General features: G+C 46.4%; 1 protein-coding gene across 1 annotated transcript in view; it reads right to left on the reverse strand.

Annotated features, from left to right (window-relative positions):
- Positions 1–5,122, reverse strand: part of Lhfpl2 (LHFPL tetraspan subfamily member 2) — a 155,130-nt gene extending 150,008 nt beyond the window's left edge. Inside the window, exon 1 of the mRNA XM_028871647.2 lies at positions 4,962–5,122. The gene's annotated coding sequence lies outside the window, so the exon portion shown is untranslated. The remainder of the gene's footprint in view (positions 1–4,961) is intronic.
- Between the last annotated feature and the right edge of the window lie 18,995 nt (positions 5,123–24,117).

Here is a 24,117-nt window from a genome sequence, read left to right on the forward strand (position 1 = left end):
GAAGAAAGTATAAACACTGTTTGTACTGCTGCGATCACCTCGCTAACGCTGGATATTATTCCTTAGGAATGATATAAAATACCCAATGCTCGTCATTTAAGTGTTATAACCAAGGACAAGGTTCAGCGTCACTGCTTCATAAACCACAGGAAGTTTTGGTTTGTTTTTTGTTTTTGTTTTGTTTTTTTGTTTTTTTGTCTTTTGTTTGTTTTTTTGTGGTTTTTTTTTTTTTTTTTTTTTTTTTTTTGGTTTTTTTTTTTTTTCCGAGACAGGGTTTCGCTGTGTAGCTTTGTGCCTTTCCTGGAACTCACTTGGTAGCCCAGGCTGGCCTCGAACTTACAGAGATCCGCCTGGCTCTGCCTCTGGAGTGCTGGGATTAAAGGCGTGCACCACCACTGCCTGGCTACATGAATTTTTAAAGTTTGGTTAAACCTAGCAAGTTCACCCCCAGCAGACAGCTCTGAAGTTCTCTAAGTTTCACAGAATATTTGATTAGTGCCCATAAAAACTACCTAATCAATAAGATGTAGTATTGAATCAAAATCAGAACAAACCCACATGAAGAATAATAAACATTCACCAAAGTTCTCCTTTCAGGCCAGCCAAGCCTTAACATGGTTCTCTTGACCCAGCCAATGGTTTAAGGCTAAACTGAGAAAATATGCAGATAATATGCCTTTTAAATTACATTCAGGGTAGTATAGATGTGCACAAAACTAATGCATATTCTTAGTTTGCAAAGGTCATCGTGTGTGAATGTGTGTGAATGTGTGTGAGTGTGCATGTGCACAAGTGCTAGACTGTTCAGGCTATTATTAAGAACTACCACAGACCCGGTGGTCTAAAAAACAAAATACACACTCTTTCCTCATTGTGTCCTCAGAAAGAAGAGCTCAGAATGGGGAACCCACTCTCTGCACCTCACTGAAGCCTGAGCCCTCCTGGAGGCCCTCCTTCATGGTGTCTGCTTCCACATCTAAATACAGGGGCATGCCAACATCTGCCACAACATACGTGTGTGCGGGGACGGAATCCAGTTCATTAGTTACACATCCTCACTAACTAAACACACTCAGAACCATTCTGTGTGGATCAGAGGTCTTCCCGTTCAAAGTAACAGATCCCATCAAGTCTGCAGGATCGCATCAGTATGAGGTTGGCCACCGAGGCCAAGGGTCAGGAGCTTAATTACTCCCACTTGGGCTTGTTGAAAGGAGACAAAATTTCAAAAGCTGCAGTCCCAAGGACACAAACGACTCTCACCTGCAGCACTAAATAGACATTTGCTGAATGACAGAATAAATGAATGGGCGAACGGGGAAAAAATGGACATGCCCCCCCCAAATTAGAAAGAGCAACACAAGGCGGTCACCGGATCAAGAAATAACTGTTTTGTTAAGAATGTCTTTGTTCACTTCGCTCTCCACAGACCGGGCAAGGGAGGGAGGTTGCAGCCCTCTACCACGTGACACCACTGTGTCAAGAGCCCTCTTTCATCATTTATCTGGAAATCCAATTTCTCTTCCTGTCTCTGCAGCCAACACTAGGTTGCACATATCTCTGGAAGGCTTAAGTTGAGTTTTCCTTTCAACTGAATTCAACTACTCTATGCCATCTGTCTCCACACGGGGTCCTCACAAGTGCTGCCCCCCAGAAGGTCCCGATCCCCAGAACCCCAAGGACTCTCTCTAGGGAAAGCTCACCCCAGGAGATGAACCAGCAGCTGGACCATCGTCTCCAAGGTTCTCTTCACCCCATTCCCATGATGCCACGATTCCTGCACTACGATACTGGCTGCCTTGTCCCCCAGCCTATCCTGGAGCCATGGAACTCTTTAAAACTACAATGTGACCTCAGAGCATCAGCTGAACAACAGGATGAAGGAGTGGACCAATGAACAAATAGATATTACCCTCCCCCATCAGAAGGAGGAACACATAGGGAACAGTTCCCCTGCTCAAGAAATACTGTCTTGTGAAGGATGCCTCTGTTTACCTTGCTCTCAGCTGTCTATAACCTCAAGGTTTACTTTAAGGCTATCTTTTCTTTTCTTTTCTTTTCTTTTTTTGTTTGAGTGAATTCTGGAAACTAGGCATTCATAGACCACTTACATCTTTCTAATACTAGTTTTTTAGCATTGCTGGGCAGTGTTTATCATGTCCACCACGACAGGGTTTTTAAATTTTGTTTTCTTCCCAAATAAAACATGGCTATTTACTTTGATGGGATATGGGGCCTAAGAATCTGCCACTACGAAGAGTACAGACCTGGCATGATGAGCCAACTCTGTATTCCAGCTCTCAGAGACACGGACACTGAATGACAAACTCCCTAGAAGAGATGGCCCGGAAGAGGCTCACCAGAAGAGGCCAAAAGGATGTAGCCTGAAAGTTCTAGAAAGAGTGGGTATTTCTAGGTATGGACTGTGAGAGGCATGGCTCAACTCAGCCATTCAAAAATCAGATACCTTTGCATCCCCCTTAACCCCGGGGATTTAGAGTGCTGGCAATCGTTAACGTTTTCTGGACATTTCTTGTGCATGGGAACTATCCCAAACCCCATACAAAGACACCAGTTAACCTTCCGGGGACTCCGACTTGAACCCTTGTCACCACCATTTTCAAAAGTAATTTCTGAATATTTTATTTTATTACTAGCATTTTAATTACGAGTATATTTTGTGTATCGGTATGTGGGTTTGTGCATATGAATGCAATGCCTGCAGAGGCCAGAAGAGGGTAGGCAATCCCTAAGAGCTGGCAGTTAGGAGCTCCCGACTGGTGGGAATCGAACGCCAGTCCTCTAGAAAAGTAGTAAGTACTATTAATTGCCAAGCCATCTAGGAGGCTTATTTTTATTGCTGTGTGTGTGTGTGTGTGTGTGTGTGTGTGTGTGTGTGTGTGTGTGTGTGTGTCTAAGTGTATGCACACATGCCTTTGGAGGTCAGAAGAGGGCACTGGAGCTGGAGTTAGAAGCATTTGTGAGGCACCCGATATGGGTGCTGGGATCAGAACCCCAGTCCTCATGACAGAGCAACAAGAGCTCTTAGCATCAGAGCCATTGTTCCAGGCCCACCACCATTTCATAGACACAGGGACCGAGGCTGAGAATAAGAAAATAGCCTGCCAAATGCTCACAGAGGGTTTCACCCAAGGGGGACTCAACAGACTGAATCTGAGTCTCCTAAAGACTCTTTCTAAGACTGAGTTTTAATTATGTCTAGGGGTGTGTTTGCATTTTGGTATGTGCACATGAGTGCCAGTACCTGCGGAAGCCGGAGGCATTGGATCCCCAGGAGCTAGAGTTACAGACAGTTCTAAGTTATCTGATTTGGGTACTGGGATCTCAGGACCTCTGGAAGAGCAGCAAGAGCTCTTAATCACTGAGCCATGTCTCCAGCTCTGTGAGTCTCCTCAATTTTAATCCTCCTACTTTGGCAATTCTTTGCAGAAAAGATAATGGACATATCTTAATGGACTTTTGCAGAAGATGGACATAACTTTTGCATACACACATACACATACACACACACACAACTTGTGTTCAATTCATTGTTTTGTGATCCTCTCCTGCTGTAGATTTACCTTCCTGCCTTGCTCAACCCCTGCATGCAGCAAAATCTCTAAGTCCGTGTCTCTGTTGTTAGCAGGTGCTATCAATTCTGAGCCATGCACACGGATAAACAATATGTATTATTTTTCCCATAAGGCACTGCTTTGCTCTCATCTACAAAGATCCGTTTTTCCCCACAGACAAATGACTGGTTCATGTATCATGACTCAAATCATATTCACAAATGTTCATTTGCAATGTAATTACTCTTCCTAACTAGCCTGGTTCCAAGACAAATGAGCTGCCCCCTCCCCATCCTCCTCTCCTGAAACTCACAATGCACCACCTCCCGCCATAAAATGCTACCCTGCCACAGACCACAAGCCACACTGTCTGCTCTGTGTGACCACTTGGAGGTAACTATTATAAAATAAGATGTTGTTCTGTATTGCTTTAAACCTTTCGAATATTATTATTTCATCGGGATCCGATTTCCAACATAGGCTAATCAGTCTGACGGCAGAGGGGTTTTTGTCTTCCTTATCTTTAAACTATTTTAATCGTCGTGCACGTGTTCTCTATCTCTTAATTTGAAAAGGAGTTTTTCAAATGATTAGAAGAGCATCAGAAAGAGCAAGATAAGTTCTCTGGTCCTCTCTTCAACCTGGGCGGGGAGAGCGCTCAGAGAATGGAAGTCCCTTCCAAGGAAGTCTGGGTTACTCTATGGCTCCCCCACACCTAGCCGCCCTCTGGCTCCACACACTCGCCGGCAGTGGTTCCACTTTTCCATATGGGTCACCAGCTGTAATCTACAAGCACAAACACAATCACGGCACAAAAGTACAGGAAGCTTCCCCGGGATCGGGAGTGAGGATGAGAGTCTTTGCCTTTCTCTCACTCGCCACGGACTTCCATAGAAACCTCTGAACCTCCTGAAATAACAGAAAAGTTGAGCCGGCTTGGAGAAAAATCTTTCCGCTTTTCTTAGTTCAGAGAGCACGAGACCGCGAATAGACGCAGAGAGAAGGGAGCCCGGCGGCGGGTAGGGACTGCATAAAAGCCCGTCTCCCCGAGTCCTTCACCCACCCCAGATGTGGTGTCCCCCGCTCCCCGCCCACCTCCTCTCCAGCCCTCACCCCCGATCTCGGCGCTGGCCACAAACAAATGCAGCCCCGGGTCTGAGATGCCGCTGGGGTCTGTGGCCGGTGAGACCCACGCGGCACGGACCCGGTCTGGCGGGGGACCACTGCAGCTCCCCGAGTAGAAGCTGTTCCAGGCTCAACTTCTTCCACGTCCGCGGCCGGCGCTGCAGCGGATCCTTCCCGCCCTGGCACCCGCCGTCCGTCCCGCCGCGCCCCCGTGAGCTGTCGGGGACCGTCCCCCTCCCGGGCTCCCCGCGCCTCGCCTACCTGGCCGGGGACGCTCTGGGCCGGGCGCTTGCAGCCTTTCCCCAGCCGGGCTCTCCGGTGCCGGCTCCTCGCTGCCGCCTCGGTCTGGCCCCGGCGAACCCGCAGGGGCGAGGGCGGGAGCAGACGAGGGTCGGCGGCGCCGGGGCGGAGGCCGAGGGGCGGGCGCAGCGGGAGGAGGCGGCCGAAGCTCGCAGCCCAGGCCGGCCGCTGCGACTCAGCATCCCCGCCTCCGGCCGCCGCGCGGGGAGGGGTCGGCGAGGCCCGGCCTCCGGGGGGGAGGGTCCTGCAGGGCCCGGGAGGGTGTAGGCGATGCGGGATCCCCGCGAGAGGGTCCCCGGACCCTGCCGGGTCCCCCCTCCTCGCTCACTTTGGAGGAGCGGTCTCTGGGGCGCCCGATCGCGGACGGGACCCCGCGGGGCGGGAAGAACGTCGGTCCCCGGCCCTCGGAGAACCGCAAGCTGGAGAGGGGGCTGCGGTACCTTCCCCACGGACGTTGGAGACACAAATTTCCAGGTCCTGCTCCCTAACTGGGGAAACTGTGCAAACAGTCCAAACACTCACAGAGTATTCCCAGCTTAGGTGCTTGGGTCCAGACACATCCTCCCCGCAGTCAAGATAGTTTTCAAGATATCGAAGGCGTTTTAGCTAGTCTGAAAGGGATCCTTGTCCAAAGAGGAGACCCATCAACTCCTCACCACCGCCGCCCCCAGGGGTAGGAGCATAGGACAGAGTCAAACAGCCAGGAGCTGAATTGTCTGCCTTCATTGTATAAGGATTGTGTAAGGACAGAGCTCAGCGAAGACATCTTCCTTTCTCCCCCCGCCCCCCGCCCCCCGACACACACAACCCGGTCAAATTTCCCCCCAAACTCTCAGACAATTGTCTGAGATGCTTCTATCAACTAAGGCACAGACCTAGCCAGTTTGGGACTCCTCTCCTCCCAGTAGCAGCTTGCACGGGCTATCTGCTCCTGAAGTCTTTGCACTTGACCCGCTATTTTCAGTGACACCCCCTGCTTCCCATCTCTGGCTGTGTGTACTTGCACCCATCTGCACAGCCTTACAGGTCAATGGCTCTAGAACACCACCCAGCAGGCCACTTCCTGCGTGAGAAGGTATCTGAGGCATTTTGCCAAGAAAAAAAAATTTTTTTTTCTTTTGAAAACTCCACTACTGAAACCATATCCTACGGCTGGTCTACTCACAGTATTGTATGATAGCGTAGGTCAAGTCACCCGTGACGGTTGATGGTGGAGAAAACATACAAAATAAAATGGAGGCCGTTTGTGATGCTTCATGAGCGAAGGTTAGAACTACAGCTGCAAGCGGGAATGTGTCTTGATGTTGGTGCTCTGCCCAGATGGGGTCCTGGGAGGACCCGTGCCTGTGTCCATGATGAGGATGCTGATGCTGTTCCCATGACATCTCCCGTGGAAGAATCCTCCTTTTCTTCACTGAAAAAGAAGCTTGCAGGGAGACAGTCTACTGCAAAAGAGTGTTAAGTGTTCTCTGCCAAATCACATGCTAGAAACAAAAAGAGGGCTGACAGGTTAGGAACAAATTATTCAAAAAACCTAGGTAGCATCACAAGCAGAGAATTGACAAAAACATTCAAAGGAACATACTAACAGAGTTTATGGACAGTGTTAAATTCCTAATAAATATCATAGTAAATACAAGACTTTACTTTTATAAAAAAGATGACGGTAATTGTGGGAGAGTTATTTGAGTCACTGAGTTGAGAAGAAACACAGAACCAAATTTAAAAAGAGAAACTTTCGCCGGGCGGTGGTGGCGCACGCCTTTAATCCCAGCACTCGGGAGGCAGAGCCAGGCGGATCTCTGTGAGTTCGAGGCCAGCCTGGGCTACCAAGTGAGTTCCAGGAAAGGCGCAAAGCTACACAGAGAAACCCTGTCTCGAAAAACCAAAAAAAAAAAGAGAAACTTTCACCTTGCACCCTCTTCCTATAAACCCTGTAAGGATATTGCACTTGGCCAAATCAATTACAAATAGAACATAGGACAAAGAAGCATCAAACACTGTATGGTGTATTCACAACCACACGCAGTCTAAGCCCCCACCCCCAACCCACACTTGGGCGGCCGTTCGTTGTCTGTTGGTGGCACCAAATGTGCCAGGAACATTTGAATATGAAGTAGCACTTCTGCCTCCATGTTATTAGTAGCCCTCTGTACGTAGAAGCAGTCGTGGGTGAAGCATTTGTTATGCATTGTGGAGACGTCCTTGCAAGAGTAGACAGCGGCCCTATGCTCACAGGGTAGACCACGCTGTGATCCACACAGCTTACGTCAGAGACTAAGGACAGCCCTTGGAGATGCATCAGTGAACAGGAAGAAATGTAAGGACGCCTTCCCTCGTGGACTGTGGGCACCTGAACAACACATCCCTAGTTGTTTTGTGGCATTTGGTGGTATTCTATATTGCACATGTATTTAGCTTGCATTAGTGCCTCCTCTGTTCTTTGAAGGGCACACTGTAGCCCACAGACTGTGCCTTTGCATCTTCCACAATGCTGGCACAGTAAATACCTGTTGGGATATATAAATTAGAGTGTTTATGCCCAGCTGGTATTCTCTGTTGAAGTCGTGGAAGAACCACTGGGGAAATAAAACACTAACTTCACACACACACACACACACACACACACACACACACACACACACACGCATGCACTGACGCATGCGCGCACACGCACGCACGCGCACGCGCGCACACGCAACCATGTGTGCAGCTACTTGTGTTGACATCAAAGCCGGTATTTGCAGATAGGACGATAGGGATCTGAGGTTAGACAAAATCACACTGAATGGGGAATAAAGGGCGTGACAGCACAATGCAAGAACAACGCCCCTGCTGAAGCTACGGAAAGGAAGCTCCGGAGAAAGACTCCTGAGTGAGGGAACCTGGGATACTGTCGACTCTGCTCCTATCATGGGCTTGGGTCAAATTTTCAAAAAACACTGGAAGGCATGAGCGAGGAGGAAATTAAAGAGTATCTACAAAGTTCAGTCAAATGACAAGGAGGCCTTGGAAGAAGATGATTATGAGCCACTTGGATAGGTCATAAGGTAAAATTACAGTGGGGCCAGGCTAAAGAGCGTGATTGCCAACTGACTTGCCTGCACAGATGTCTCTGCTCTCTGAACATCTGGACAGGGCACCTCATCAGCCAGGCTAGGGAGTTTTTCATGTGTGAACTCTTCTCATTGTATTCTTTCAGGGTGTGAGTCGGTGTGGTATCTAAAGAAAATACACATTTGTCACAGGAAGGCAATCTCTTATTCCTGAATATTGAATATCGATTAACTTGAATTTCTCAACTGAGTGACTGCTATTTCCTAAAACTATACAATTGTAAAGAACATAAATTTGAAATAAATCCCTTTTGAAGATCCTGAGTGGAGGAATCTTAGTGGATTTCCATGCAATGAATCAGGCAGAGTTACAGGTCTGCTGTGGGCTCTGCAAAAAGTCGCCGACTGAAAACTGATCATTCTGCTCTCTCCTCTCATGGATGTAATTATACGAATAAGCTATCTGAGATTCTACACATCTATCATTTTCTTCTACAAATAAGCATCGAGAAAAGGCAAGTTTGAACACCAGAGAGCTCTACTTTGTACAAGATCAGCACTCCCTGAGGCAGAGGCCACCTTTGTGACCACAGAAACAGCCCATTCAAAGTCATCGTGAGACTTGGAAATAGCACATCTGAACTTCTGCTCTGGTGTGGCAGGTTTTAAGACAAAGATAAAATCAAGTCTATACATACAAAAGGAACTCTTCTATTTTTCTAGAAATTCCATCACCAAGGTGTGCAGTTGTCAGTTAAAGAAAACTAACAAAAATGCATCCAGTGGACAACAAACTTCACAAGTTCAGATGGACACATGGAAGTCAGGGAAATAGCAGCAGGTCAGACAGGAAAGGCCATGGGCTCCTCAGGAAGAAATTCTCAACCTAGACGGAAGTCTCTCTCTCTCTCTTTTTTAAACTGCAATATTGTGTTGTACGTTACATAAAAGCCTGTAGGCTTCTTAACTGCTCAGTAACTGTAACTGGCAAGTTAACAGCAGTTAACGAGTAACTGGCAAGATCAATTAACCAGCAATTCAGTCACTCCTAATCTTCACCTGCAGACATTTTCTTGGATTACAAACCTTCCTCAGAAAAGTACACGAATATAAGAAGCCTGTGGGAATTAGCTGTCTCACAGTGCTCATGGCCCACCCAGAGGAAGTCGAGTCTAGCCCTTATAGCAACACTGTGAGCATCTGGCCTGGGACTTGTGCTTTCCAGAGCTTTATCTCGGCTATTATGAGTCATGTACTGCTTTCAAAACTTCTACAAGGGAAGGTTTTGCTCTTACCCCCCCCCTATATATATATATGTATATATACATATATATATAGAGAGAGAGACTGACACATTTGTAGTTATTACTGGTTTAAACATCTTATTTTAGCTAGTGCTAGAGTTAGATAATACATCAGTTTCTGTTAAGAAAATATTGAGCATCACAGACTGTAGCTAGAGTTTTTCTGGTCCTGCCTGACCCACGGTCAGGACCAATCTCTCTCACCCGCCAGTCCCGCAGCTGCATAGACACAACCGAGTAAACACACAGAGACTTATATTGTTTACAAACTGTATGGCCACAGCAGGCTTCTTGTTATCTAGTTCTTCTATCTTTTTTTTTTTTTTTTTGGTTTTTCGAGACAGGGTTTCTCTGTGTAGCTTTGCACCTTTCCTGGAACTCACTTGGTAGCCCAGGCTGGCCTCGAACTCACAGAGATCCGCCTGCCTCTGCCTCCCGAGTGCTGGGATTAAAGGCGTGCGCCACCACCGCCCGGCTAGTTCTTCTATCTTAAATTAACCCACATCTATTAGTCTATAAGTTGCCACGTGGCTCATGGCCTTCCAGTACCTTACATCTCCCTTGTCATGGCGGCAGCTGGCAGCATCTCTCTGACTCAGCTTTTTTGTTCCCAGAACAGACCACTGTATGCACTTTGCACATTTCCAAATGACCCCAGGTGATTTCCTTCTTACTTGAAGTAACAGAAAGGGGTAAGAGATCTTGCCGGTGTCCTGGTTTACCATAGCCAAACATTAAATGTCAGTCTGGGTTTCTCAGACTTAACACAAGTTTAATATACAATCAACAGTGCAATTCTCAGGGCCCAGTGAAGAGTACTGCTGTTCTTCCGGTCTGACAAACTTTGCCTAGCACGACTTTCTGAAAGGAGTTGAATCATGGGAATTCTCACATCTTAGAGACTGGACAATCTAAATGCGTGGATGCAGACCCTTTCCTCAGGGAAGGCAGCAGGCTCTCCCTCCCAGCAGTGAAGGTAGGAATTAGCAGGGATGACACAATGGTCTAGACTGCCTTTCTGGCCCAGCTGAAGAGGCTGAAGTTGCGTCATCTAAACCTAACTTCCACCAGGGATGATAAATGAGCCTTGCGTTATGCAGTTATGCAAAATAGTGCCGTTCTTCGCCCATTTCACAAATGTCTCCCAGGTTTAAATCTACAGTTCTCCCAGAACTCAGTCACCAGTCACGACCTGTGTCCACTTCAGAACAACCTCAGGAGGTGGCTCGGATTAGTTCCCGCTGTCTGCCCAGCAGAACGGCATGAGAACGGCGTGTGCTCTGGTAATTATACCAGATAATGTTCATTCTCTCTGAGGGTCTATAAATGAGACCACAGAAACCACGGAATTAAGATCTGGGAAAGCGGTGACAGTGGGTGACATCAAGAAAACAAAACCAGCTTTATTGTTGGAGTGTCTCCTTGAAATGCTGTGTGAAATCGGTTTATTGACTAACTCAAGGAAATGACAGAGGCCACCTGCGTTTTCTAGAGTGTCATGAATTCAAGTCACAGCTGCTTTCTAAACGTGTTTTCTGGAGGGATGGGAAGCAAACATCCTTGATAAAAAAACTATCACGGGCTTTGGAGTCTTGGGGCTGAGTATAAACAAATGTCACCTCCTCCACAGTTACCAGTGATTTTAGGTTCATTAGTTAACCTCTCCAAACCTTAGTTTTCTTCATTGTGTTTTGTTTTGAGACATGGTCTCACTATGAGAACCAAGCTGCCCTTGACCTCACAGAGACCTGTCTGCCTCTGCCTCTGAGTGCTGGGATTAAAAGCACACATCTCCATGCCTGGAATTTGCTCAATGTTGTTTTTTTTTTTTTTTTTTTTTTTTTTGGTTTTTCGAGACAGGGTTTCTCTGTGTAGCTTTGCGCCTTTCCTGGAACTCACTTGGTAGCCCAGGCTGGCCTCGAACTCACAGAGATCCACCTGGCTCTGCCTCCCGAGTGCTGGGATTAAAGGCGTGCACCACCACCACCCGGCTATTCAACGTTTAAATAAAGATAATACTGCCTTCTGCATGAGATTGTTTTATGACAATGTAATGGATGTACCTGTTACACAGCCTACCACCCTTTAGATTTTCTCCCCTGGGAGATGTAATCAATGTCTGCCCTCCTTATACAGTCTGAATAGCAAACCAAAGTTAAGATTCCACCAAAGTTCACCCTGAGGAATCATGAGTTTATTATGCTTACTTACAGTGAATTAGTAACAGGGAACGGATAGGGGTATGGGTGACCCTAGAGCAGTCTCACTGGAAGGCCTGTGCCCAGCATAGAGGACAGCGTCCCCAGAGCTGCACAGACCAGACAAAGCCTGTAAGTTCCAGCCCTTCCAGGGATAACCTCCCATCCCATCCCACCCTTCACCCCCGCCCAATCAGACAAATGGCTGGGAGAAGTGGATGGAAACTCAGGTGAGGGTCCTAGGACCCTTCCCCAACCCTTCCTTCTGTGAGGCAATGTCAACCACAGTTCACAAGCCCCTCGGTGACTCACTAGGAAGAGCAGCCAGTCATGAAGAGGGGCAGTTTTATTTGGAGGACCTGGCCTCAGGGCAGCTGGTTCACACTCTCCCTTTGACTCACAGAGACAGTTCTCTCCCTTTCAGGGTCAAGCAGTCAGCCTTCCCTTCTTGCCAGTCATGTGACTTTACCACCTGCTTTTCGAAGGAAATGATACTGAAGGTATAGAGGGTACAAATAGACACTCAAGTCAGTGAGAGGGAATTGAGAGCTCAGAAACAGATGCTCACATTTATGGTCAATCATTTCTTTTTCTTTCTTTTCAAGACAGAATTTCTCTGTGTCGTTTTGGTGCCTGTCCTGGTCTCGCTCTGTAGATGAGGCTGGCCTCGAACTCACAGAGATCCGCCTGGCTCTGCCTCTTGAGTGCTGGGATTAAAGGCGTGCACCACCACTGCCCGGCTGGTCATTCATTTCTAAGAAGTGCATTAGGGCACTTTGGTGGGAAAGGAACAGCCTATTCAGCAAGTGGAACCGAGGTACTGGACAGACACATGAACAAGAAAGAATATGAACCCCCCACCTCTTACTTTACCCCTGATTAACTCAAAATGCACCCCAACCCTAAGACGTGGTGGCTGAACTCATAGAAGAACATACAAAAGCAAATATCTATGACTCAGATTAAGCTTTAATTTCTTAGATATGGCCAGAAGAATAAATGCCTAAAGAAAAAAATATGTAGAAGCATATTCAAAATTATTCAAAACTGAAAACTCAGACATCAAGTCTCCTCAAAACTGACAATTTTGTATAACAAAGGGACACCATCAAGAAATGGAAAAGAACCCACAGAATGGATGTCAATATTCTTTTTTAAACTATTTCTCTGACAAAGGATTTGAAACCAGAACAGAGAAAGAGCTCTTACAAGTCAACAATAAAAAGACAAGTCAGTTAAATATGAGTAAAAGATGGGAACAGATATTTCTGCAAGAAGATTTGGAAATGGCTAATAAGAACATAGGAAAAGGAATCTCACTAGTTGTAAGTGAAATACAAACCAAATCTACAAAGAAACAACGTACTAACCACATGAGAATGGCTAAAATAAAGATGATAATAACAAGTGTTTGGAAATGAAGCAAAAACCCAGTGAGCCACGTGAGGTTTGTTGGGGGTTTTGTTGCTTTTTGAGACAGCGGTTTACTTCATAGCCCAGGCTGACCCACGATTCACGTCAAAGAGATCGCTGGCCTCAAACTCACAGCAAGTGTCCTCCTGGGACTCCAGGCATGAGCTCCCAAGCATGGCTCCAAGAAGAAATCTGAAGTGAGAGTCCTAGAGAGCTATTGGAAGTGTAAAGCGGCAGGAATGACCTGAGCTTGTCTAAAAAGATCTCCCTGGCTGCTCTGAGAGAGACGGAAGGGAGGAAACTGGAAATGGAGGCCTTTCTTTCTGAGGCATGGGGTGAGGCCAAAGTGACCAGAGTGACAATACCACCTGGAAGGATAGTGGGAGTGGGTTGTCCAGGGCGACAGCACCAGGTATTCACACCAAGCAGTACATGCGTGGCAGGCTGTGACAGCTGTGACAGCTGTGGAGACAGCAAGCATGGACAATGGCCCAGTTCCTGTGGGGTCTTGGTGCCTGGGACCTCGCTGTCCCCTAAGTGGACACCAGAACAGGTTATATATATAGGCCCTGAGATGTGCAGAACTGGAGCTTCCCTCCTGGCAGATTCGGATCATATCAATGTTTCAGTGTCTCTGTAACACTTGGCCACGAGTCAACCTAACCTGGAGTGACTTCTGGAGCCTCCTAGCTTCTGTCGGAGCCTGGATTTTGATGTTTCCCTGGGAGAAACGTTTCCTTCTTGTGATTAGCTGACATTCTTCATTTGACTGAAAAGCATTCAGCACGATTCATGAGTGCCGTGTGACATCACTGCTGTCTAGGGTGGTGAGGCGGCGGCAGCTGGTTTCTGCCGGTATCAAAGGCTTGTCCTTGCCATGGAGAGCAAGGAGAGGAAAGACTGGCCCGATTCTCCAATCTGGTAGCAAAGAGGAATTCCTGACACCTGGATTCCAGGAGGCAAACTGGACTATCCCAGGGTCTATACCCTGGTGTGGGTGTGCGTGTGCGTGTGCGTGTGCGTGTGCGTGTGCGTGTGCGTGTGTGTGTGTGTGTGTGTGTGTTGGAAGACGACTTAGGAGAGTTGGGTTTCTCCTTCCACCACCAGGACCAAGAGAATGGAGGTCAGGCTGTCAGGCTTGGCCACAAGCACCTTTACCTGATGAGCCCTCTCACCGGCCCCAAGGTACTTTAGAAACCTTTGTAGCTTTTGAAATGAGGAAAAGCCATCAAGCCCTAATAGAAGTATTGATTCTCATGCCAACCTAAAGTTTTAATGCATTTATGGATTGCTGATGAGATAAAAATTAACATGAAAAATAATCAATAAACATACCCTAAATATAAAGTCACATCAGAAAGCATCTCTGACGTCTAATGTAGGATTCTGTGTGTTCAGAGTTCCCTTAGAAACTTGAACTCTCTTTGACCTGATAGAAAGCAGGCACTTTCAGCCTGGGATGAAAAACAATATGATATGCCTGTTCAAAAATAAACAATTGTTAAAAGTGCTTTTCTACCCTGGAGACCTCACAAGAAAAAGCAACTTGGTGTTTACTGATAACACAAGAGAGATTCAGGGGAACCACCGCAAACTTGGAAAACAACTTGTTCAATCTGTTTTGTTCTTTGTTTGATGGGCAGTGACCCAGAAGTGGAGCTTCTTTCTCTCAGACCAGAGCACTTTGCAAAGCTCCCAAGCTCACAGTATCTCCAAAGGAGGAAGCTTTCCTATGCTTCTCGGTAACAATGGCAGCATCCGGCTAACACTGTGAAGGAAGAGCTGGGTGGTAAATTGTGCTGTAAATTTTCAAGGAACAGGCTCATGAAGTGACTTGGAGAGAATGTATTAATTTCCTTCACTTCCCTAATAGAAGAAAATAAAGCCACTGAATGCTTGTGAATGCTAATTAATTCAGTTTATGCATATTCATTTTATGTATATGAGTTTAATGAATTCAGTTTTATTATATCTCACAAACTTTGCAGAACTAACTAGCAATGGTTTATATATGCAGGGGTTCTGTTATTACCTTGAGCCAGTTGAGATCATGAGACCCAGGGAAAACCACGGACTTCCTACCCCACAGGCTGTTACCCCTGTTCTGCACAGGACCATGACTTAACGGTAAGCCATTGTTCTAAGAAAGGAACTTCACCAGATAGTCTGTGTGCCAAGTGGATGTCAAGAAAGTGTTTTTAAAAGGTTTGTTTTGAGACGATAAGAAAATAGCTCGGTTGATAATGTGCTGCCCTGCAGGCAGGAAGATCTGAGTTTGAGCCCCAGAAGCCATGAAAAGAGCCAGGTGTCCGGACACTGCCTTGTAATCCCAGTGCTGGAGAAGCAGACAGTGGATTCCCAGGACTTGCTGGCCAGCCAGCCTGGCCTACTTGGCAAGTGCCAGGCCAATGAAAGACCTTCTCATTCAAAACATAACGTGGGTGGGGCGGCGGCGGCGGCGGCGGCGGCGGCGGCGGCGGCGGCGGCGGCGCACACCTTTAATCCCAAACACTCGGGAGGCAGAGACAGGCAGATCTCTGTGAGTTCGAGGCCAGCCTGGGTCTACAGAGTGAATTCCAGGACAGCCAAAGCTGTGACACAGAGAAACCCAGTGTCAAAAAACCAAACAAACAAAAAGAAAGAAAAACAAAAACAAAAAACAAAGTGAATGGCTTGTGAGAAACAACACCCAGGACTGACCTTTGGTCACTACATGCCTGGGGACACACACACAGAGACAGAGACAGACAGAAACAGATTCATTTTGTTTTTCTTTATTCATAAATGAAGTTTACTTATATTTATATTTTTTTATATTTTATATATTTATTTATATTTTGAGAAAACATGATTTATGAAATAGATTTGCTGAGTAAGAAGTTCCAGAAGAGACCAAGGGTTCTGAACCAGGTCTTGTTCAATATCAGTATTGATATTGATAATCAACATCTCATGATTAGACTTTGAAAAGTCTCTAAAGATGAAGAGTAAGTTGGATCTCTACACCATACCATGTGAAAAATGAACTAAAGCAAAGGATGGTGGTGCATACCTGCCTTCTGGAGGCAGGAGCAGCTGAGTCTCAGTGAGTTCAAGGCCATCCTAGGCAACATAGCCAACTTGAGGTGTGTCTGATGTGGTGTATTGAATCAGAATGGCCCCTCCAGGCTCCCATATTTGAATGCATTGTCCCCAGTTGGTAGAACTGTTTGGGGGAGGATTAGGAGGTGTGGCCTTGTTGGAGGAGGTGTGTCACTGAGGGTGGGCTTTGAGGTATGAAGAGCCCAGGCCCTTCCTGTTAGCTCTCTCTCTGCCTGTGGATCAGGATGTAAGTTCTCAGCTGCTCTGCCACCACCTCGTCTGCCTGCCTGCTGTCACCATGATTCTTGCCATGATCATCATGGACTCTAACCCTCTGGAATGATGAGCCCCAACAAGCTCTTTTGGTCACGAGTTGCCTTGGTCATGGTGTCTCCTCATAGTAACAGAAAAGCAGCTAAAAAGCCAGCTATATGTGGCCACAGTTGTATGAGGATTTTCTTTTTTTGAGACAGACTTTTGTTATATAGTTTTGACGAGCATGGAACTTGTGATGTAGCCCAGGCTGGCTTGAATTTATGATACTCTTCCTGCCTCAGTCTCCATAGTGCTGAGATTGCAAGCATACCCCTCCACACATGGCCTGTGTCAGTTCTACATGGCATGTCCTGAATGAGCAAATCTCTAAAGACAGAAAGAAAACTCTTGGTTAGGAGGGATGAGGTAGGGGGATGGCTGCTGAATGTATGTGAGGTTTTCATTTGGGTGCTAAAATAGTCTGAACTTAGTGGTGATGATGACGTAACCCTGCGAATGTGCCAGGAGTCACAGAATTATAAACTAAAATACAGCACAGCCAAGACGGGGGGGGGTGGGGGTGGGGAGGGGGTGGGGGGGGTGGGGGGGCGGGGGGGCAGGGGGTGCAGCCCTATAATTCTAGCTATGAGGGAGGCTGAAGCAGGAGGTTTGCAGGTTTAAAGCCAGCCCAAGCTACATAGTGATTCATGGTTAGCCTGTGAGAATTAGTAGGAGCTTGTGTCTCAGAATAAAAAATAAAATAAACAAATACATAAGAAATTAGGAGTGTAGGTCAATGGTAGAGAACACAGGCAAGTCTCTAGATTCAATCTTCAGTGAAATACAATAAATTCATTAATCAATCACTTCTTGTTGTTAAGTTGTGATTTTTTATGTTGTGTGAATTGAAAAAATAATTTATTTAACTTTATTTTATGTGTATTGGTATAAAGGTGTCAGATCCCCTTGGAACTGGAGTTGTTAACAGACAGTTGTAAACTGCCATCTCGGTGCTGGGAATTGAACCCATGTCCTCTGGAAGAAAGTCAGTGCTCTTAACTTCTGAGCCATCTCTCCAGCCCCTGTTGTGTGAATTTTAACCTCAAGAAAAAACATTTTCAGGCATGGTTGCACAGGCTGTAATCTCAGCACTCAGAAGGCTGGGGAAAGAGCATTAGTTCATTATACAGTGAGTTCAAGGTCAGTCTGGGCTACAGGGTGAGACCCTGTCTTACAAACACACACACACACACACACACACACACACACACACAGAGAGCCTGGCATGGTGGTGCATGCCTTCAATCCCAGCAGTTGGGAGGCAGAGGCAGGTAGATCTCTGAGTTTGAAGCCAACCTGATCTACAGAGAGAGTTCCAGGGCAGCCAGAACTACACAGAGAAAGCCTGTCTTGAAAAAAAAAATGTGGACCAATAGAGCAAAATCGAAGACCCAGACGTGAGCACACATAATTTCAGCCATTTGCTATTTGACAAAGACGCCAAAAACAGACTGGAGCAAAGAAAGCATATTCAACAAACGGTGCTGGAAAACTGGTTGTCCACATGCACAAGAATGAAACTAGACTCTTGCACAAAAACCAATTGCAAATAAATAAAAGACCCAAACATGAAACCCCAAAACACTGAAATCTCTAGGAGAAAACATCGGCAGCACCCTGCGTGATACAGGAGTAGAAAAGGACTGCTGTGGGACGGTCTGTATGTCAAATTGCTCTGATTGGTCAATAAATAAAACACTGGTTGGCCAGTGGCCAGGCAGGAAGTAGGTGGGACAAGGAGAGAGGAGAATTCTGGGAAGTGGAAGGCTGATGCGGAGAGACACTGCAGCCGCCGCCATGACCAGCAGCATGTGAAGATGCCAGTAAGCCACCAGCCACGTGGCAAGGTATAGATTTATGGAAATGGATTAATTTAAGCTATAAGAACAGTTAGCAAGAAGCCTGCCATGGCCATACAGTTTGTAAGCAATATAAGTCTCTGTGTTTACTTGGTTGGGTCTGAGCGGCTGTGGGACTGGCGGGTGACAGAGATTTGTCCTGACTGTGGGCAAGGCAGGAAAACTCTAGCTACACACCCGCACGTCAGGCTTTGTTTTAATTTGGCATTTGTTTATTTTATTTATTTGTCTATATGTTTTTAAAAGACTATCAGAGTGGGGCTTGAGTGATGATGCCTCAGGAGTCAAGTGCTCACAGTGCAGGTGTGAGGAGCTGGGTTTGGACACCCACCACCTCTTTAGCAAGCCAGGCATGGTGGCATGGGAGTGAGGCACTTTCCAAAACTAAAATGCTTCTACATAGGTTTATAAACAATCAACCAGGCAAAAAGAAATCCCAGAGAATGGGGGGAATCTGTGATAGCTATACATCTGCCCTGGCTACTTTTATGTCAACACAAGCTAGACACACCTGAGAGGAGGGAACCCGGACTGAGAAAAGTGCCTCCATCAGATTAGGCTACAGGCAGGCAAGCCTGTGGAGAATTTTCTTCATTAGTGATAGATGGGGAAAGCCTAGCCCATTGTGAGTGGGAACACCCCTGGGTTGGTGGTCCTGGATTCTATAAGCAAACAGGCTGAGCAACTGTGAGGAGCAAACCAGTAAGCGGCACCCTTCACAGCCTCTGCACCAGCTCCTGCCTCCAGGTTTCTACCTTAACTGCTTTTGATGATGAACTGTTATGTGGAAGCATGAAATAAACCCTTTCCTCCACCACTTGCTTCTGGTCATGATGTTTACTGTCAGAGCAGTAAAAATCCTAAGACAACATCGGACAGAGGATTGATATCCAGAATATAGAAAGAACTAATGAAAACCCATAGAACACACACACACACACACACACACACACACACTTCATCTTAAAAAAGGACCCAAGACCATTGTTTTTGAGAATTATCAAAAAAAAAGAAACAAATGACTAAGAACAACCAACTACAAATACTGGAGGGGGTGTTAGAAAAAGGGAACAGGCCGGGCGGTGGTGGCACATGCCTTTAATCCCAGCACTCAGGAGGGAAAGCCAGGTGGATCTCTGTGAGTTCGAGGCCAGCCTGGTCTACAGAGTGAGATCCAGGACAGCTAGGGCTTGTTACACAGAGAAACCCTTTATCAAGAAAGAAAACGAAAAACAAAACCCAAAACAAACAAAGAAGAAAAGGGGAACAGTTATTCACTGTTGGTGAGACTGCAAACGGTCCAGCCAGAATGGACATCAGCGTGGAGCATCCTCAAAACCTAGAAACAAATCTACCTTATCACTCAGCTCTGCCACTCCCTGACACATATATGCTCAGAGGACTCAGCAGACTCAGCAGACTCCACCATTCTTGCTCAGCCATGGTCATTGCTTCTGTAGCCGGGAAACAGAAGCAACCTAAATGTCCTCCAACCAATGAATGAATAATACAAATGAGGTGCAGATTCGCTATGAATACGATTCAGATGTAAAGGGAAATGAAATCAGGAACTTTGCAGGCAGTTAGCTGGAACCAGAAAGACAGATGCCACAAGTTCTCTCTCGTCAGAGGCTCCTACTTCCAAATCTTCAGATGTGAGTCCATATCTGGAGTTCCCGCAGAAACCGGGAAAGTAGAAAAGGACAGTCACTGCGGTTGGGGGGGGGGGGACAATAGAGAGGAGAACAGCAAGGTCTAAGTGATCTGACGGGAAAATGGGGAAGTGGGGCTCTAATTAGGGATGGGGAGAGAGAAATACAGAAGAAGAAAGAAAGAACAGGCAGGATGTCTGAAAAAGTCATTGTCAACTACGTACCTAAAAAACCTACAATATACGTAAGTCTGTATATTAATGTACATATATAATAAATCAAAATTTCATCTGGGCTAACAATTCTCCCTCCAAGAGCCAAAGACTATCTAACATGAACCTCAAAACCACGCATGAAGAGTTCTCTTTTGAGTTTATGGTTACGGTTGTCCATGAGACTCCCCAAACATTACAGACTATTGCTGTTGACCTTGGTTGTCCCCCCCAAGAGGTGGAAGGTAAGTCTCTATTTCTGAAGACACCATGTACTCCAGATATGGGACTTAGAGGTCTCTTGAACACGAACTGACCTGAATGCCCCCTCCCTGAAGATTAGCTTCCATGGTAACTGAAGGCATCGTGCAAGTTTCCAAACGAGGGAAGCAACCAACAATCCTACCCAGCTATGAAGCCTATGAACCACAACAATGACCTGCATGGCATGATAACCCACAGGTGCATCAGTGGTATGTGTATACCTTAGCGGTAACCAATAGCTCTCTAGTTGAACTTAAGACCCACTGAACAAGAGGGAAGTCGTGTGAGGTACTGGAAACCTATCCAACTACCCAGGGCTAGTGAGGTCATGGGTCTTGGAGGAGGGCCTGCAATCACCACTTTCCTAAACCAGCATCATCCCTAACCACATTCTAAATATTTATCTTCATACCCACAGATGAGTGTAGTCCTCGTCCCTCATCAAAGAAACTCCCCTTGGCAACAGACGGAGATTATTAAAGAAAACCACAACCAATCACACTGCAGTTTGGGAGCCCAGTTTCAGTGGGTACCTCTACAATACGACTCCCACACCTAAGGCTTGGGGACCATGTGGAAGAGGTGGTGGGAAGATAGTAAGAACCAGAGGATGGGGGGTTTGTTGTGAGATTGTGTCTCCTAGGAATGTCAGAGGCTGCACCCACAAAGTCTCACAACCCGATTGCTCAAATGTGAGCTGGATAAGGAAAACACCAAGGGACATGCCAACACGGAATGAGCAAAGCTCTTCAGTCCCCAACCCTAGGCAAGGGACTGCCGTCAACCAAGGAATACCAACAGCAGGAGACTAACTGGCTATCCAATACCAAACAGCCAGCCCTGAAATCACACATACAGATAACGCTATACAGACTGCGCAGGTTATATGTAGGAGTGTATGTGTGCATAAATACATATATACATGTAGCAGCAATCAGTGAAAAAAGAGGCCATGAATTTGAAAGAGCAAGGAGGGGCATATGAGAGGCTCTAGAGGGAGAGTTACATAATTATAATCTCAAAAATAATAATGAAATTCTAAAACTTAAAAAAAAATAGTGAGGCCGGGTGGTGGTAGCGCACGCATTTAATCCCAGCACTCAGAGGCAGAGCCAGGCAGATCTCTGTGAGTTTGAGGCCAGCCTGGGCTATAGAGTAAGATTCAGGACAGACACCAAAACTACTTAAAAAACCAATCAATCAATCAATCAATCAATCAATAATGTGAAGAATGGAGTTGGGAACTGACTATATAGCCCAGCTGGCTTTCACTCTCCATCTTCCTGCCATCTAGGTCTATCACTAGACACCACCATGTCTGGTTTGCTGTGTAATTTGTCAAATCGCCTTTACGTAGAACTCAGTAGATGAGATCTGTGTGCTCGTGTTGGCTGTGAGAGGTTGTCTGCCACACACAGTTATATACTTGGAGAGAGGAACAAATTTAATATTCTGTCTAGCTAGTCATCGAAATCTTTCTTTGACACAGCACCAAACCCAGAGAGCGGTAGTTTTTCGAGGTGGGTTGCAGTGTGGAATCAGAAGCCTTGTCAGTTGTGACGGGGTGAGACTGCAAGGCAGCAAACTTTTTATTTGAACGTAACACACAGTGCTGTACACAAGACGTGGGAAAGGCTGGGTGATGCCATCATTAGTGCGTGGGTAGCAATAAATTGTTCAGCATAACGCGTGTCCTGTGTTGAGTGGCTCAGAGACTGCCTTTAGTTTACACACACAAACCTTCCTCATACAGGAAGGAATTTGGGCTGGTAAAGGCAGGTGCCACAAGGAGACCGTAGGAGCGTACATAGCACAGACCTCGGCTTGCTTCAAATGTTTGCCAGGCAGGGATATGTTTTATTTTTGTGTTTGTTTTGTTTTGTTTTTTGAGACAGGGTTTCTCTGTGTAGCTTTGGTGCCTTTCCTGGATCTTGCTCTGTAGCCCAGGTTGGCCTCGAACTCACAGAGATCCACCTGCCTCTGCCTCACGAGTGCTGGGATTAAAAGCATGTGCCACCACCTCCCGACCAGGCAGGGATATGTTAGGGCAGCTTTTCCAGGACTGTCCCAGGGATAGAGAAGACTTTACAGCCAGCCACCCCCAGACCACAGACTTCCGAGGACAGCCCTAGGACATTGGTGTCACTGAGTTTCCAGCATGGAGATGCTTGAAAATCTCTTTGGGGGCTGAGGATGTAGGGTGTTTCTGAGCATGCATGAGACCCTTGGTTTGGTCCTCTGGCACCCTACAAAGCGGGCATGGTGGCACACACCTGTAATCCCAGTACTCAGAAGGTAGAAGCAGGAGGATCAGAAGTTCAAGGTCATCCTTGGCAACAAAGAAGTTTTAAGCAGCCTAGGCTAAAGACTGTCTCAAAAAAATAAATAAATAAATAAAAATCAGTCCTTGAACTCTGCTAAACTGGGAAAACATTGCATAAATGTAAAGATTTTTCTTTGTTGTTTCCTGACTTCAAGCATTTACAAGGGGACTGTGGAGATGGCTCAGTCCGTAAATTACTTGCCTTCCACGCAGGAAGATGTGAGTTCAATCCCCAGAACCCTCATAAAAAGAATCAGGCGGGGTGACACTCGCTTGTAATCCTAGTGCTGGGGGTGTAGAGTCAGGTGATCCTCTGGGCTCGCTGACAGCCTAGAGCAGTGAACCTTCCCAATGCTGCGACTTCGTAGCTAGAGTCTCCCTGGTCCTGTCCTGCCTGACCCACAGTCAGGACAAATCTCTCTCACCCGCCAGTCCCACAGCTGCTCAGACCCAACCGAGTAAACACGGAGACTTATATTGCTTATAAACTGTATGGCCGTGGCAGGCTTCTTGTTATCTAGTTCTTCTAACTTAAATTAACCCATATCTATTCGTCTATAAGTTTCCATGTGGCTCGTGGCTTACCGGTATCTTTACATGATGCTTTCCATGGTGGCAGTTGGCAGTGTCTCTCCACTCAGCCTTCCTCTTCCCAGAATTCTCCTCTCTCCTTGTCCCGCCTATACTTCCTGCCTGGATACTGGCCAATCAGTTTTTTATTTATTAACCAATCAGAGCAACACATTTAACATACAGACCATCCCACAGCACTGTGACCCTTTAATATAGTTCCTCATGCCACCAACCATACAATTATTTCATTGCTTATTCATAACTGTAATTTTGCTACTGTTATGAATCATAATGTAAATATCTGCTATGCATGATATCTGATATATGACCCCAAGGGGTCATGACCCACAGGTTGCAAAACACTAGCCTAGAGTAATCAGTGGCCTCCAAGCAATGCAACTTTATCCACTTAACCCTGAAACATATCCTCATGTTAGCAAAAATCCAAGCTGAGTCAGGACTGAAGTGAGGCTGGCCATCCAGACAGGCATCCCCAAAGGAAAGCTACAGAGGAGCCTTCTGCTTGGGAACCACCTGGGGTGTCTGTTCCATCAGCAACTCTCAGATTTCTGTGATTCAAGTGATATTTTGCAAACGGAGGAACCAGATCTTTCTGATAAAACATTTGCTGAAAACATTCCCACCCTACCGCAGCAGGGAGAGTCCTCCAGTGGGAACATTTGATTAGAAACAAATGAAGAAAACGAACATTCTCACATCCTGCTGGCTGGTGTGACCCCTCTCTCTGGTGAGTCTTGGGCTGCTAGAGATGTTCTCTCTACTCAGTGGAACCCAAACCCTGAGAAAGAAGCCGCATGAATCCCAACACCGGGTCCTCCTCCCTTCCCTGAAGACACCTCGATCTCC

Source organism: Peromyscus leucopus, chromosome 11, assembly GCF_004664715.2.
Source record: "Peromyscus leucopus breed LL Stock chromosome 11, UCI_PerLeu_2.1, whole genome shotgun sequence".
In the NCBI taxonomy this organism is placed as follows: Eukaryota; Metazoa; Chordata; class Mammalia; order Rodentia; family Cricetidae; genus Peromyscus; species Peromyscus leucopus.